General features: G+C 44.6%; 1 protein-coding gene across 2 annotated transcripts in view; it reads left to right on the forward strand.

Moving 5' to 3' along the window:
* Nucleotides 1-17,719, forward strand: part of ADGRA1 (adhesion G protein-coupled receptor A1) — a 926,644-nt gene that overhangs the window by 683,375 nt on the left and 225,550 nt on the right. The window lies entirely within an intron of this gene.

Raw genomic sequence — 17,719 nt, forward strand, 5'->3', positions numbered from 1 at the left:
TGGGAGCTGCTTGTGCTTGTTGGCGGATCAAACGATCCTCTCTACTGGTAGTCTGTCTGCACTGTCCACAGCCTGTTCACCATGTGTATTAGTGTTGGCCGCGAATATTCGAATCGCGAATTTTAATTGCGAATATCGCCACTTCGAGAATTCCCAAAGATTTAGAATATAGTGCTATATATTCGTATTCTCGAATATTCTAGATTTTTTTTTCATCAGTAACCTCTCTTCTTGCTTGTGGGCCAATGAGAAGGCTGCAATGTCTTTGTCTGAGCTTAGCAACATCCCTAGCAACCAATAGGAAAGTTGCCTACCCCTCACTATATAAGAACCTCCCCAGCAGCCATTTTCTGTAGTTTTATGTAGTTCTGAGAGAGACAGCAGTGTTATTGCTCTGTGCTTTGCAGTGTCGTTACATTAGACAGTTAGTTAGGCTCCATTCACACGTCCGCAATTCTGTTCTGCATTTTGCGGAACGGAATTGCGAACCCATTCATTTCTATGGGGCCGCACGATGTGCTGCCCGGATCCGGAATTGCGGATCCGTAATTCCGTTCCCGAAAAAAATAGAACATGTCCTATTCTTGTCCGCAAAATGTGGAACGCACATTGCCGGTGTCCGTATTTTGCGGATCCGCGGATCCTCAAAACACTTACGGACGTGTGACCCTTAGTTAGCTCATATATATAATACAGATAGTAGTGGGAGATAGTCAGTGTAGGTTAGATAGTGATATAGTGTAGCTGATAGGTTCTTCTGTCCATACATACATGTTACATACATAGTGCTGCGATGTCACAAGTTCACAACAATACTTAGTACATCAATCACTAATAAGTAGTCAGACCTACTAAAATGTTAAGTTTCACGTATTGCGCCAAAATATACGCATCATTAATTGCCAATTTGCGCAATCACAAATATATTGGAGCACTCTATCTGCATATAAAGCTATTGTAATGTTCCAGTCTCAGGAAACTTCTAGCAGCTTGAAAAATGTAGCAAAAGTGACCCACGTCTGTATTGCGTGCCCAATACGCGCATATTACATTGCCGTTTTTCGCAATCAAGAAAAAAATGGCGAATTCTCGAATTCATGACGAATATTTGCCCAAATATTCGCGAAATATCGCAAATTTGAATATTGCCCCTGCCGCTCATCACTAGTAACCGCTGTTTCCAACACCTCGTAACAGCTAGGTCAGAACAGCCTAGATGGTGGGCAATTCGTCGAAAGGACCATCCTATTTCTCTCAGTCCAATAATGTGCCCCCGTCAAAGTCTCTCATCTTGGCAAAATGTCAAGTGCTTTGTAATAGCATGTCTAGCAGTCAGTGATCTCTCACTAACAAGTACAATACCCAAAAGTAGACTCTGAGAGGGGCCTTTTTTTATAGAACAATGTGGCAAAGCATTTTTACGTGAAAAGACCCAATATCTAATCAGACTACAACTGTAATCATTTCTATATCTGTCTGAGACATGCCAAATTTAGCAGCAATCCGACATTTTGTTATTTCTTTTGTCAATAAGTGTCGATGGGGTGCCTGGCCACCAATGGCCCTGGGGACTGCCCCATGGACTCTTTTCAACTAATTTGCATATGTCTCAAATGACTATTTCTGGGGCTATGAAAATAAACAAATGGACCAAAGGGTGTGTGATACTGTGTAAATCATATACAAGAGCTGTTAGATGCGTGAGAATCTGGGAAAGAGGCACAGCACTCAGTTATGCACATTTAGAAATTGGTGGGGTTCTCAGCACCTGCACCCCTACCACTATGACGTCAATTAAAAAAAAATAATAGGTATACTTTGATTGATGTTCAATCAACCTCCTGCGCTACAATCCTCAGCCGCTTTCTATGTTTTTTGTTACTTTTTTGTTGTTCTCATAGCTGCAGGTCGTAAACTTAAACAATCCAAAAAGAGGGGCAATTATAGTAAGTTAAAACTAAACTTTTAATAAATAGTATCTAAAAAGTAGACAAAAGTGTAACTAACACAGGTACAAAAACTAGAACTGTCTTACCGGTATACTGATGGATTGGTTGTAACCTGGATACCGGACCGGCTGGGCTGATGCCGCTGACGGGGTAAGCGATGAGAAGGGGGGGTTAAGGTGATACAGTGCGGATGGGGCCGCTCTTGTCAGGGTGATGATTCCGTATTAGAAGGTTCTTAGGGCGAAATAGACCTGACAGGGCGAGGTAGTGACAGGATAATACGCGCTTTGTATCACCTTAACCCCTCCCTCTCATCGCTTCCTCCGTCAGCGGCATCAGCCCAGGCGGTCCGGTATCCAGGTTACAACCAATCTATCAGTATACCGGTAAGACTATTCTAATTTTTGTACCTGTGTTACACTTTTGTCTACTTTTTAGATACTATTTATTAAAAGTTAAGTTTTAACTTACTATAATTGCCCCTCTTTTTGGAATTGTTTAAGGTAGATTTGTAAGGGAGCAAAGTAGGAGTATGCCATTTTATACTCGTACAGTATCACACGCCTTGAGATTACTTTAGGTCGTAAACTTACCCTGATTGACACAGCGATGCACGCTCACTTAGTGACTTTCCTTCTCATCAGTTTTTACTGTCTCTGGATGTTGCACCCTGGAGATCGACCAGTTACAAGTGAATGAATCTTTGCTTCTTTAATCTCCACACATGTTGGAGTAGGAGTGACCCAGCTGGTGCCCTGTGTGAAACTTGCTATAGAAATAAAGTTCGGATGATGTTAGGGCTTTTGCTAAATCCGTACGTTTTGGGTAAATAGTCAGATTCCGTTGTCACTTTGAAACAAGGTCTCTTTGGATGAACTACAACTACTATTTTATAGATTTAATAGGGTTGAAATAGAAAAAAGGATCTGCTTTTTTTCCTCAGCAATAGCACCACCCTCGTCTATGGGCTGTGACTGGTATTGCAGCTTCGCACCGTTCATTTGAATGGGTCTGGCTGAACTATGAAACAGACTATATTGAGAAATTAGATCAAGTATTTTGTTGTATTTAAACCTTATTAATATGAAATAATATAATCACTGTAAATTACTGAAATGATAACATCTCAATCAGGTTTCTATTTTAGGATATATTGGTTTAAGTTGTAGGTGTTAAAATATTGCAACTTTTCAATTGGTCACTAGAGCAGTCACGCTAAGGCCTCTTTCACACGAGCGTGTCCGGATAAGGTCCGGATGCGTTGCGGCAAACCCGCGCGAGTAGGTACCCAATTGAGGTCAGTTTTGACTGCGATTGCGTTCCGTTGTTCAGTTTTTATCGCGCGGGTGCAATGCGTTTTGCACGTGCGTGATAAAAAATTGACTGTGGTACCCAGACCCAAACTTCTTCACTGAAGTTCAGGTTTGGGTTAGGTTGTGTGTAGATGTTATTATTTTCCCTTATAACATGGTTATAAGGGAAAATAATAGCATTCTTTAATGCAGAATGCTTAGTAGGTGGTCAATTGAGGGTTAAAAAATAAAAAATAATTAACTCACCTTCTCCTCTTGATCGCGTAGCTGCCGGTCTCTTCTTACATCTTCAATCATGAGCTGCCGGCTAAAGGCTAAAGGACCTGTGGTGACGTCAGATCACATGGTCCAATCACATGGTCCATCACCACGGTGATGGACCATGTGATTTGATGTCACCACAGGTCCTTTAGCCGGCAGCTCATGATTAAAGATGTAAGAAGAGACCGGCAGCTACGCGATCAAGAGGAGAAGGTGAGTTAATTATTTTTTATTTTTTTAACCCTCAATTGACCACCTACTAAGCATTCTGTATTAAAGAATGCTATTATTTTTCCTTATAACTATGTTATAAGGGAAAATAATACAGTGAATAGACTGTCATCTTAGCAGCCATGCGTGAAAATCGCACCGCATCCGCACTTGATTGCGGATGCTTGCGATTTTCACGCAGGCCCATTCACTTGTATGGGGCCTGCGTTGCGTGGAAAACGCACAATATAGAGCATGCTGCGATTTTCACGCAACGCATAAGTGATGCGTGAAAATCACCGCTCATGTGCACAGCCCCATAGAAGTGAATGGGTCGGTATTCAGTGCGGGTGCAATGCGTTCACCTCACGCATTGCACCCGCGCGGAAATCTCGCCCGTGTGAACTCAGCCTAAGGGATCATTCAGACGATCATATGTTTGTGTCCACATCCTTTCCGCAACTCACTTCAATGGGGCCGCCAAAGATGCGGACAGAACACCGTGTACTGTCTGCATCCGTAGTTCCATTCCGTGGCCCCGCAAAGAGGATAAAGCATTTCCTATTCTTGTCCGCAATTACGGACAAGAATAGATATTTCTATCATAGGGCTGGCCACAGGGGCGGACTGGGAACTTAAAGTGGCCCTGGAAAAAATGCTAAAAGTGGCCCCGTTTTGTAGTTGGTCCAAATCGATGGAAGGCAGGGCCAACAATACCATATTGTGGCACATTATACCGCCCCAACAGAGCCAAATACCACAGTCCATCACAAAATACTGCCGCCAGCACAAAATACATTCCCAAAAACTTCTACTGGCTGGCCTTGAGGAGGGCCCAGGTGGCCCCCTGGGCATCGGCCCACCGGGAAATTTCCCTGTAAGGTCTACGGCCAATCAGCCCCTGGCTGGCCGTGTGCATGCCTCAAAATATGGAACACACATGGACGATTTCCGTGTTTTGCGGATACGCAATTTGCAGACCACAAAGCACATACATGTCGTCTGAATGGGCTCTAAGCTGATTTTTTTCTGTAGCTCACTTGTCAACTTTGCAGTGTAGAGTGGGACAGAGTGAGCAGAGGGTGGAGGCTTTACTGACAGTTTGAATAAATGTGGAGGGCCTAGGTAAAGCGGTTTTCTGGGAGTACAATATTGACCCATCCTTAGGATACTGTAGGTCATCAATATCAGATCGTTGGGCTTCCGAATCAGTAGTTTTAAGAACCTGAAGTGCTCCAGTGACCGCAGCGAACTTTTCCTAGGCCAGTGACGTCACGTTCATTGGTCACATGGCCTATGTGTATTTCATTCCCATTTGAGTGAATGAGCCTGGGCTGCGATACTAAACACAGCCACTATGCAATGTGCGGCGTTGTGCTTGATATGTTGTGAGGAAGCCACAGCGCTCATCCGATGGTTGTGACTGCAGTTGACTCTCTCTAGGCCAGTGACGTCACCATCATTGGTCACATGGCCTATGTGCAGCTCTTTGAGTGAATGAGCCTGGGCTGCAATACCAAGCATAGCCACTATTGAATGTGTGGCGCTGTGCTTGATATACTATGAGGAGGCCGCAGCACTTATCTGAGCGCTGTTTCTCTTTCAAAGAGCTGATCAGTGGTGGGGGTTCTGGGAGCATAGGTCATCAAATTTGTACTCCCAGAAAACCTATTTAAAGCAGGACCATAAAACTATAGGCTACACATTGAGATTAGCTCTGCATGCAGCTCTTTTATCACTCCTTGGCTTCTGCATAGGGATATGAATAGACCCAGAAGGATTTGACAAAGACATCCATGGCTTGCAGATGGAAGTGTCTTCAAGGTGCCGGGGGTAAAATCTGATCCTACTTAAATATAATCCAGTCGACAGTGGGAAGATCTTAATTTTTTCATGATGGTGAGCCTCCTTGCCTATAGAGTCCCTGTGCATCCGCATAGGCTGCACGTACACTGCGTGCAGAATTATTAGGCAAATGAGTATTTTGACCACATCATCCTCTTTATGCATGTTGTCTTACTCCAAGCTGTATAGGCTCGAAAGCCTACTACCAATTAAGCATATTAGGTGATGTGCATCTCTGTAATGAGAAGGGGTGTGGTCTAATGACATCAACACCCTATATTAGGTGTGCATAATTATTAGGCAACTTCCTTTCCTTTGGCAAAATGGGTCAAAAGAAGGACTTGACAGGCTCAGAAAAGTCAAAAATAGTGAGATATCTTGCAGAGGGATGCAGCACTCTTAAAATTGCAAAGCTTCTGAAGCGTGATCATCGAACAATCAAGCGTTTCATTCAAAATAGTCAACAGGGTCGCAAGAAGCGTGTGGAAAAACCAAGGCGCAAAATAACTGCCCATAAACTGAGAAAAGTCAAGCGTGCAGCTGCCAAGATGCCACTTGCCACCAGTTTGGCCATATTTCAGAGCTGCAACATCACTGGAGTGCCCAAGAGCACAAGGTGTGCAATACTCAGAGACATGGCCAAGGTAAGAAAGGCTGAAAGACGACCACCACTGAACAAGACACACAAGCTGAAACGTCAAGACTGATTTTTCTAAGGTTTTATGGACTGATGAAATGAGAGTGAGTCTTGATGGGCCAGATGGATGGGCCCGTTGCTGGATTGGTAAAGGGCAGAGAGCTCCAGTCCGAATCAGACGCCAGCAAGGTGGAGGTGGAGTACTGGTTTGGGCTGGTATCATCAAAGATGAGCTTGTGGGGCCTTTTAGGGTTGAGGATGGAGTCAAGCTCAACTCCCAGTCCTACTGCCAGTTTCTGGAAGACACCTTCTTCAAGCAGTGGTACAGGAAGAAGTCTGCATCCTTCAAGAAAAACATGATTTTCATGCAGGACAATGCTCCATCACACGCGTCCAAGTACTCCACAGCGTGGCTGGCAAGAAAGGGTATAAAAGAAGAAAATCTAATGACATGGCCTCCTTGTTCACCTGATCTGAACCCCATTGAGAACCTGTGGTCCATCATCAAATGTGAGATTTACAAGGAGGGAAAACAGTACACCTCTCTGAACAGTGTCTGGGAGGCTGTGGTTGCTGCTGCACGCAATGTTGATGGTGAACAGATCAAAACACTGACAGAATCCATGGATGGCAGGCTTTTGAGTGTCCTTGCAAAGAAAAGTGGCTATATTGGTCACTGATTTGTTTTTGTTTTGTTTTTGAATGTCAGAAATGTATATTTGTGAATGTTGAGATGTTATATTGGTTTCACTGGTAAAAATAAATAATTGAAATGGGTATATATTTGTTTTTTGTTAAGTTGCCTAATAATTATGCACAGTAATAGTCACCTGCACAAACAGATATCCCCCTAAAATAGCTAAAACTAAAAACAAACTAAAAACTACTTCCAAAAATATTCAGCTTTGATATTAATGAGTTTTTTGGGTTCATTGAGAACATGGTTGTTGTTCAATAATAAAATTAATGCTCAAAAATACAACTTGCCTAATAATTCTGCACTCCCTGTATGTCATGCTCATCCTTCATTTCTTATAATTAATTAGTGTTGAGCGAATCAATGGACTTCAAGCTGAATTTCAGGGAAAATTATATTTGCCGCAAATTCCAATTTCCTCATGTTTCGTGGTAGCGACTCGATTTTCCCCGAATGATGGTAAAAAATTGAGAAAAATCTAACTTACTTCATCCACTTCATCGTGACAGCCAGCCGCCGCCATCTTGATTGAAGATCTTGCACCAAATCCTGTGTGCGGTGACGTATGATGTCACCACTCCGACCAACGTGGTGACGTCATCAGAGGCCAAGTGAGATTTCGCACAAGATCTTCAAGCAAGATTAGCAAATGGAGGCAGTAAGAATGATTTTTTTTTTATGTTAATTTTACACTGTGTTATTACTCTCAGATGCCGCAATCATGTATGAACGTGGCATCTGAGAGGTAGAATGACGGGGGGCGGCGAAATCGCCGCTCCCTGTAATTGCACCCACTGCTTACAAAGAAATGCGCTTTGTGATGAATAGGGTTGAGCGAAACCGAACTTTAGGATTTTTTGACCCCGGACCCGAACCCGAACATTTCAGTAAAAGTTCGAGTTCGGTGTTCGGCGCTTTTTGAAAGGCTGAAGAGCAGCCAATCAACAAGTGTTTAACTCGTGTGCCCTTAGAAGCCATCACAGCCATGCCTACTAATGGCATGGCTGTGATTGGCCAGTGCAGCATGTGACCCAGCCTCTCTATAAGCTGGAGTCACGTAGCGCACGTCACTCAGCTCTTACTAGTGTAGGGATAGGATGCTGCTGCTGTGATGGAGAGAATAGGAAAGAATCTTATATCAGAACTTGTTAACTCTGCGATCTACAGTGTTTTTTTTTTGTGGGTGCAATGCAACATTTTTGTACCCTGCCCTGAGCCCAGTGACACAGAAAAATACGTTTTATCCATCTGTTAGTTAGGTTGGCGTCGGCGGCCAGTGCACCAGCACAGCATACAGTATGTGCCAGGGACAATAATTTAATCCTGTTCTTTTAGTTCAGTGGGCAACATATACCCATTTTTTATGTGCACCTGCACTGCATATGTGCCTGGGGAAGGGAAAATAATATAGGTAATCCGTCTGTGAGTTCAGGGACCCAGGGGGTGACATAGTTAAAAAAAAATCTGTAAAGTACCCCTGTGCTGCATATGTGAGTGTAATCAATTCAGTAAATCCAACTGTTATATTCTGGGGGGGACAAATTATTAGTTTTTTGCTAAAAAGTACATTTGCGCCCTGCACTGCATTTGTGATAGTGAAATAAAATCAGTAAATCCATCTGTTTCACTGTGGGTGAAAAAAAACATATTTTTTTCCCAATATGTACCTTTGCGGCCTGCGCTGCATTTCTGATAGTCCAATAAAACCGTTAAATACTGCTGTTACATCGTTGAGGAAAAAAAGAGACAATGCAGCAGCACTCTGCAAATCAGACAAAGTACAACAATGTTTACAAAAATTATGGTTCTAATACTACGCTTATTTATAAAAGCGAAATGCTTGGACAATGCATTTTGTACAAAACCATCTAAGCCCGTCTGCCGAACGTCAAGGCGATCTCTGTTAGACGGGTCCTAACACTAAATACTACCTGTTATGCGCCATAATGACCGCCATAAAATTCAGGGAGTGTTGGACCCACATGCATGTTGGATCCACTCTGCTTTTTTCAATTTTTTGTGCCAAAATGGCCTCCATTACAAGGGATGCAGGTACCAACATGCATGCCGAGCCCACTCCATACCCTTCCTGGTGCTAGACAGCTTCCAATGAATGTAGTGAGAGCAGGCTACAGCTTTATACTGAAAGTAATTAAAATCAGCCTATGGGGCAGACAGGCTAATCAGGAGTGCACGACTCGCTGGAGTGCCACATCTCCAGCATTGTAAATCTGCAAAAAAGGGGGTTAGTCAGCACCTCCCAGTGCGCAGGTGTAACATTGTTGGTAGACGAAAGCACACTTTTTGTGCTAGATAGTACATTTGCGGCCTGCTCTGCATTTCTGACAGTCCACTAAAACCGTTAAATACTGCTGTTACATTGTCGTTTGAAAAAAACTCACTTTTTGTGCTAGATAGTAAATTTTTTGGCTTGCGCTGCATTTCTGACAGTCCAATCAAACCGTTAAATACTGCTGCTACATTGTTGGTAGAAAAAAACGCACTTTTTGTGCTAGATAGTACATTTGCGGCCTGTGCTGCATTTCTGACAGTCCAATAAAACCGTTAAATATTGCTGTTACATTGTCGTTAAAAAAAAAAAAACTTTTTGTGAAATAAAATCAGTAAATCCATTTGTTTCACTGTGGGTGAAAAAAATTACAATTTTTTTTTTTTCCCTAAAGTACCTTTGCGGCCTGCGCTGCATTTCTGACAGTCCAATCAAACAGTTAAATACTGCTGTTACATTGTCGTTTGAAAAAAACTCACTTTTTGTGCTAGATAATACATTTTCAGCCTGCGCTGAATTTCTGACAGTCCAATAAAACCATTAAATACTGCTGTTACATTGTCATTTTTGAAAAACTCACTTTTTGTGCTAGATAGTAAATTTTTTGGCCTGCGCTGCATTTCTGACAGTCCAATCAAACAGTTAAATACTGCTGTTACATTGTCGTTTGAAAAAAAAACACACTTTTTGTGCTAGATAGTACATTTGCGGCCTGCGCTGCATTTCTGACAGTCCAATAAAACCGTTAAATACTGCTGTTACATTGTTGTTTGAAAAAAAACTCACTTTTTGTGCTAGATAGTACATTTGCGGCCTGCGCTGCATTTCTGACAGTCCAATAAAACTGGTAAATACTGCTGTTACATTGTCGGTTGAAAAAAAATTAATATTTGGCCATAAAGTACATTTGCGGCCTGCACTGCAAATCTGATAGTGAAATAAAATCCGTAAATCCATTTGTTTCGCTGTGGGTGAAAAAAATCACCTTTTTTTCCCATAAAGTACCTTTGCGGCCTGCACTGCAAACCTGATAGTGAAATACATGGTGGGTCATTATATGGATACACCTTAATAAAATGGGAATGGTTGGTGATATTAACTTCCTGTTTGTGGCACTTTAGTATATGTGAGGGGGGAAACTTTTCAAGATGGGTGGTGACCATGGCGGCCATTTTGAATCCAACTTTTGTTTTTTCAATAGGAAGAGGGTCATGTGAGACATCAAACTTATTGGGAATTTCACAAGAAAAACAATGGTGTGCTTGGTTTTAACGTAACTTTATTCTTTCATGAGTTATTTACAAGTTTCTGACCACTTAAAAAATGTGTTCAATGTGCTGCCCATTGTGTTGGATTGTCAATGCAACCCTCTTCTCCCACTCTTCACACACTGATAGCAACACCGCAGGAGAAATTCTAGCACAGGCTTCCAGTATCCGTAGTTTCAGGTGCTGCACATCTCGTATCTTCACAGCATAGACAATTGCCTTCAGATGACCCCAAAGATAAAAGTCTAAGGGGGTCAGATCGGGAGACCTTGGGGGCCATTCAACTGGCCCACGACGACCAATCCAATTTCCAGGAAACTGTTCATCTAGGAATGCTCGGACCTGACACCCATAATGTGGTGGTGGGTGCATCACCTTGCTGGAAAAACTCAGGGAACGTGCCAGCTTCAGTGCATAAAGAGGGAAACACATCATCATGTAGCAATTTCACATATCCAGTGACCCCCTTAGACTTTTATCTTTGGGGTCATCTGAAGGCAATTGTCTATGCTGTGAAGATACGAGATGTGCAGCACCTGAAACTACGGATACTGGAAGCCTGTGCTAGCATTTCTCCTGCGGTATTGCTATCAGTGTGTGAAGAGTGGGAGAAGAGGGTTGCATTGACAATCCAACACAATGGGCAGCACATTGAACACATTTTATAAGTGGTCAGAAACGTGTAAATAACTCATGAAAGAATAAAGTTACGTTAAAACCAAGCACACCATTGTTTTTCTTGTGAAATTCCCAATAAGTTTGATGTCTCACATGACCCTCTTCCTATTAAAAAAAACAAAAGTTGGATTCAAAATGGCCGACTTCAAAATGGCCGCCATGGTCACCACCCATCTTGAAAAGTTTTCCCCCTCACATATACTATTGTGCCACAAACAGGAAGTTAATATCACCAACCATTCCCATTTTATTAAGGTGTATCCATATAAATGGCCCACCCTGTATAATCAGTGAATACAACTTGGACATTGTGGGTGAAAAAAAAACCCACTTTTTTTTGGCCATAAAGTACCTTTACGGCCCTCACTGCATATCTGACAGCCAGGCAAATAAATACAGTAAATCCATCTGTTGGATTGTGGAGTGACATTTCCACGGTTATCAGGCCAGTCATTCACAAGTGGCTCGGAGGGTGGGTTCCTGCACCAAGATAGGCCAGATACAAAACTGTCCAGCCAGGGGCCAGGGCACATGTGCAATACATAATTTTTACGCCCCGGACACAAAATGATAATTTATCTGTCTGTTCATTTTGTGGCTGACCTTCCTACAGCAATTTTTTGGTGGGCGCAATGCAACATCTAAAATAAATATTAATAATTTAATACTCAATCCATCTGTTAGTTAGGTGCGCGACAAACCAATTTTTGTGTAAAGTACACCTGCACCTGCATATGTGCCAGGGACAATAATATAGTTAATCCGTGTGTGAGTTCAAGGGTTGACATATTTGCATTGTTGACTATTTTATACCCCTGCTCTACATAGCAGACAGGGAAATAATTTTTAAAAATTTGTCTGTTACATTGTTGGCAGTGGCGTACCTACCATATAGGCAGACCACGCAGCTGCTATGGGGCCCATGGCATGGGGGGGGCCCGGAGCGCATGGAAGGCCCCGCCCCCTACATCTGAAGACAGTTTATTGGGCATTGAGGAAGCACGCCCATTTGTCCTCCGTTCAGTCTTGGCCGGGCCCTGCTTGCTTCCTCTATGCTCAGGGCCCCCTCCGAACCGCTCCCCCCCATTCTGTACACAATAGAGCACACTCTGCTGATGTCCCGACCCTCCGTGTCAGGCTCAAGCAGACAGAACTTCACCGGCCACGCCAACATCCATGAAGCCACGCCCTGTCCCGTGAATCCACGCCCCCCAACACCAGTCACGAAAAAATACTGCAGCAGTAAAGAATCTGAGGTAGGACACTAGCTGTCTGCCACTTCCCTCTATCCTGCTATTACCTATTATCTCCCTCCTGGCCCCCACAGAACCTCTCTTATATGCCCCTCTACTACTCTCCCCACAGGCCACAGAATAGCTGCAAGCTTGCATCCATCTGTGGCCTCCCAGCCACTATCATCTCCTATGTTCCCTGAAGTCCCCAGAGACTCCTTGCCACCTTCTGTGACCAAAAGAACTTGTACCAGTTTCTAGGCTCTCTTCTCATAACAGAGCCCCTGCCACTTTTTGTATTCCTTGTCACCACCACCCACTCACAAAGCCCATGGAACCCTCTGTCCTTCTCCAATCTGTCTGTCCATCCATCAGTAACTGAGCCCCTATCACCTATTGGACTTGATGTGCCCAATCCCTTAGCACAAAGCCCTTGTCAACTTCTGCCCCCTGATCTATCAGAGTCCATGCCACCTGCTTCTTTCCCCTTTCATATAAAAGAGCCCATGCCAGCTGCTGCTACCCTCCCTCTAATAACAGATCTCCACCACCTTTTGTCTTTTATGTTCACTCTGTTCTGTCAGAATACTATACCTTATCAGAATGCTATACCCTCGTCACTTCCGTTGACGTGGCCACACCAGAAGTGACGAGAATCAGCTGAAGGAGGCGGTGTGCGGCGCTGCGCAAGCGCAGACCCACGGGTAAGTCAAAATTATAGCAGCGCCGCGGGAGAAGCGCCCACTTAATGCGCATGCGCGAAACCAGCCTGGACACAGCTGGGTAGGAGATGGTGCGCACGTCCGGCTATATACTCCGGTCCAAATCTACCTACCCCTGAGTGCGCACGCGTGGTGTAATCCTGATGTGTGTGGCCGACGTGAGTATATAGCCGCACGTGCACACCCTCTCCTACCCAGCCATGGCTCCGAGCGCAGGAGCAGTGTGTCCTGGCCGGTTTCGCGCATGCGCATTAAGTGGTACCTGATAAGGTATAGTATTCTGACAGAACACACTGCCCTCATAGAGCCTCTAGCCGCTTCTAATCTCCCACCCACTGCAGTGTCCCTGACATCTGCCTCCTCTAACAGTGCGTAGTGGCACTGACACTGTGGCAATTATGGGACAAATAATTGCTAATAGCTGCCCTGTCCCACTGTGTGCAGGATATGGTGGCTTTATCTGTGCACATTGTATAAGGGTCCATTCAGACGTCTGTTGAATGGGTCCAGATCCGTTTTGCAATTATGCGGAACAGGTGCAGACCCATTCATTTTCAATTGGGCTGGAAAAGATGCGGACAGCACACAGTGTCCTGTCCGCATCCGCATTTCCTGTCCACTGTCTCGTTCCGCGGCTCCGGAAAAAAATAGAGCATGTCCTATTCTAATAGGAATGATCTATTAAGTGCCGGTGATGTGCGGCATCAGTGTTTTGCGGTCCGCAATTTGCAGACCGCAAAACACTATGGACGTCTGAATGGACCCTTAGCAGGATTATTCATCTGTATAGCATATTATGTTATTATTTGTGCATAGTGTATGGGAGAAGCACTATATGGTGGAGTTACTGGTGTGTGCAAGGTTTAACAACATTATTGGTGTGTACCGTGTAATAGATAATATTTTTAGTGTATAACGTATGATGTTCACGCTTTTATTTCTTGCACGTTATGACAGCAATATCAACTTATACTCAAGTCATTATTCATGATAAATGGCTATTTTTTCTCATGGTAAACTAAGCATCAGCAGCAAAGAGTTAAAGAGGTTATTCAAACCCTATAATGCCCCCCAAAATGCCAGGGCACCTCATACAGGTAATACTTTGCCCGCTCCCAGCACCCGCGTCACTGATGCCCACATGGCCACCACTGCATCCCCCCTGTCACATGAATGAAAACATCCAGAGATGTGGGGGGCAGTCAATAGCAGGCCACAAAGGGAACGAGCCTCCTTAGCATCACGGGTGACGCTAGGGAGGCTTATTTCCTTCACGGCCCGCTATTGGCTGCACCCCACCCCCCGAGCATAAGTATTATCTGTATGCGGTGGCCAAGCATTTTGGGGGGCATAATAGGGGTTGGATAACCCCTTTAACAGGATACCAGAGTTTTTTTTTTCATTTTTTCATTTTCATTTTTCTTTGCTATCTTCCTTGAGCCATAACTTTTTTTATTTTTCCGGTCACATATCCATATGAGGGCTTATTTTTTGCGGGACAAGTTGTACTTTATAATGTCACCATTTAGTATGGCATACAATGTAGTGTGAAGCGGACAAAAAATTCCAAATGGGGTGGAATTGGAAAAAAAAAATGCAATTCCTCCACCATTTCCAGGGTAGATAGTGGGATGGGCCAGGGGTGGGTAGTGGGCGGAGTTAGGGGGCCCAATTCAGATTCTTACTATGGGGCCCAATGATTTCTATGTACGCCCCTGATTGTTGGGTGACATTAACCCTTTTTTGTCTGTTTTATACCCCTGCTCTACATAGCAGACAGGGAAATAATTAAAAAAAATTCATCTGTTACATTGTTGGGAGACATTAACCCATTTTTGCCATTTAAAAACCCCTGCTCTGCATAGGTTATAGGGACTTAAATTTCTAAAATTCATCTGTTCCATTAGTGGGTGACATTGACCCATTTGTGCAGTTGAAAAACCCCTGCTCTGCATAGGTGACAGGGAACTAAATTTAGTAAAAACGTCTGTTACTTCAGTGGGTGACCGCAAAAAATTATGAGAGCGTAAAATAAGGGACGTGGCCCTGGTCGTGGTGCTGCTGGGGTTGGTGGAGCTTCTGTTGCAGGTAGAGGACGTGGTCGATCTGTGGCAGTTTCACGCCCAAATGAAACACCTTCCTCCAGTGGCGTCTCTAGCTTTCAAATTTTGGGGGGGCACACTGGGGGCCAGGACAAAAGTAGGGGGGGCAGCTATAACAACGATACATTTACACAAGTATGCTTAGAAATGCTGCAATACTTTACCCAATACCTAAAACCGCAACAGGGAAGAAAAGTCCAGCTGTCTGTGGATGACACTTTTATAGAGAGGGGGATCTGTGGATGACACTGCTATGGGGGGGATCTGTGGATGCCACGTACCGTATATAGCATCTTATGCTATATGTGTCATCCACAGATCCACCCCATGACAGTGTCATCCCCATTTCCCCCTCCATAACAGTGTCATCCACAGATCTCCCTCCCCGCCTCTCACAGGAGTGTACATATATAAAATAAACATATTTCACATGAACACTTACAGTTACTTGGCTTGGCCCTTGGGGATCTCGGACACCACTTCAACACTTTGGCCGGGGGCTCGGCGGAGCTGATGTTGTGTTTTATCCTAATGAGAAAGATTTCATAATAAGGATTTGGAGAAGGGGCAGAGGGATAGTAGAGCAGAGAGAGGATGGTGCTGCTACTAGGGGCTCATACCATGGGGGAGTAATAAAGCCCATCATAATGCCCCCCAGTAGAAATAATTCTCCTTATAATGTGCAAAACATACCCCCTTATGCCCCCAGTTGAGCTAATGTCCCCCATAATGTGCCAGTATAAAAAAAAACCTATATAGTGCCCCAGTAAATGCCTCCATAGTGCTCCTCTCCCCCCTTCCTGCTAGGGCCCCCCATAATGTACCAGTATAAAATGCCCCATATATCGTGCCCCAGTAGATGCCCTCAGTGTCCCCCATAATTTGCAAGTATAAAATACCCCTTCTTAGTGCCCCCGTAGATGACTCCATAGTACTCCTGTCTCCCCTTCTCCATAGTACCCACCATAATGTGTCCCAGTATAAAATGCTACTGTACAGAGCCCCCCATATAAAACACCCCTTCTTTGTGGCCTCAGTAGATGCCGCTATAGTGCCCACCAATAATGTGCCAGTAATAAGTTCCCTCAATAACGTGCCACTGCCAGTAACAAGAGCCCCCTAATGTGCCAGTAATAAGCCCCCATCACGTGCCAGTAACAAGAGCCCCCATTACGTGCCAGTAATAAGCCCCCCATCACGTGCCAGTAATAAGCCCCCCATCACGTGCCAGTAATAAGCCCCCCATCACGTGCCAGTAATAAGCCCCCATCACGTGCCAGTAATAAGCCCCCCAATGTGCCAGTAATAAGCCCCCCATTACGTGCTAGTAATAAGCCCCCCCATTACGTGCCAGTAATAAGCCCCCCCATTACGTGCCAGTATTAAGCCCCCCCATCATGTGCCAGTATTAAGCCCCCCCATGTTCCAGTATTAAGCCCCCCCATCATGTGCCAGTATTAAGCCCACCCATCATGTGCCAGTATTAAGCCCCCCCATCATGTGCCAGTATTAAGCCCCCCATCATGTGCCAGTATTAAGTCCCCCCATCATGTGCCAGTATTAAGTCCCCCCCATCATCATGTGCGAGTATTAAGTCCCCCCCATCATGTGCCAGTATTAAGTCCCCCCCCATCATGTGCCAGTATTAAGTCCCCCCCATCATGTGCCAGTATTAAGTCCCCCCCATCATGTGCCAGTATTAAGTCCCTCCCATCATCATGTGCCAGTATTAAGTCCCCCCCTATCATCATGTGCCAGTATTAAGTCCCCCCATCATCATGTGCCAGTATTAAGTCCCCCCATCATTTGCCAATATTAAGTCCCCATCATCATGTGCCAGTATTAAGTCCCCCCCATCATCATGTGCCAGTATTAAGTCCCCCCATCATCATGTGCCAGTATTAAGTCCCCCCATCATCATGTGCCAGTATTAAGTCCCCCCCATCATCATGTGCCAGTATTAAGTCCCCCCCATCATCATGTGCCAGTATTAAGTCCCCCCCATCATCATGTGCCAGTTTTAAGTCCCCCCCATCATGTGCCAGTATTAAGTCCCCCCCCATTGTAATAAGCCCCCATAATGTGCCAGTAACACTATTGTAAAAAAAAAAAAAAAAAAAACCCACTTATACTTACCTCAGTGTCAGCGATGCGATGCAGACTCTTTCTGTGTCCCGCGCTGTAAGGCTCAGGCGGCGCGATGACGTCATCGCGCCGCCTGCGCCGGCCTCTGATAGGCTGCAGGCACTAGGCCGGCAGCCTATCAGAGGAAGGGGAAGGGACACGCCTCTCCCTCCCCCAGTGGCGTAGTGTGGGTTGCCAGCACCCGGGGCAAGCCAAAAATTGCGCCCCCCCCCCCCACAGGCACGCCCCTTTTAACAGATACTGTAGTAGATCACCTGCAGTCCTATGTAACACCACAGATAACACAGTGATAACTCTGAGTACAGATAATGTAGTAGATGGGTGTAAGCCCCCAGAATTCAGAACACACACAGTGGGACCTGAAGTCTGG

This window comes from Bufo bufo, chromosome 6, assembly GCF_905171765.1.
Source record: "Bufo bufo chromosome 6, aBufBuf1.1, whole genome shotgun sequence".
Classification (NCBI taxonomy): Eukaryota; Metazoa; Chordata; class Amphibia; order Anura; family Bufonidae; genus Bufo; species Bufo bufo.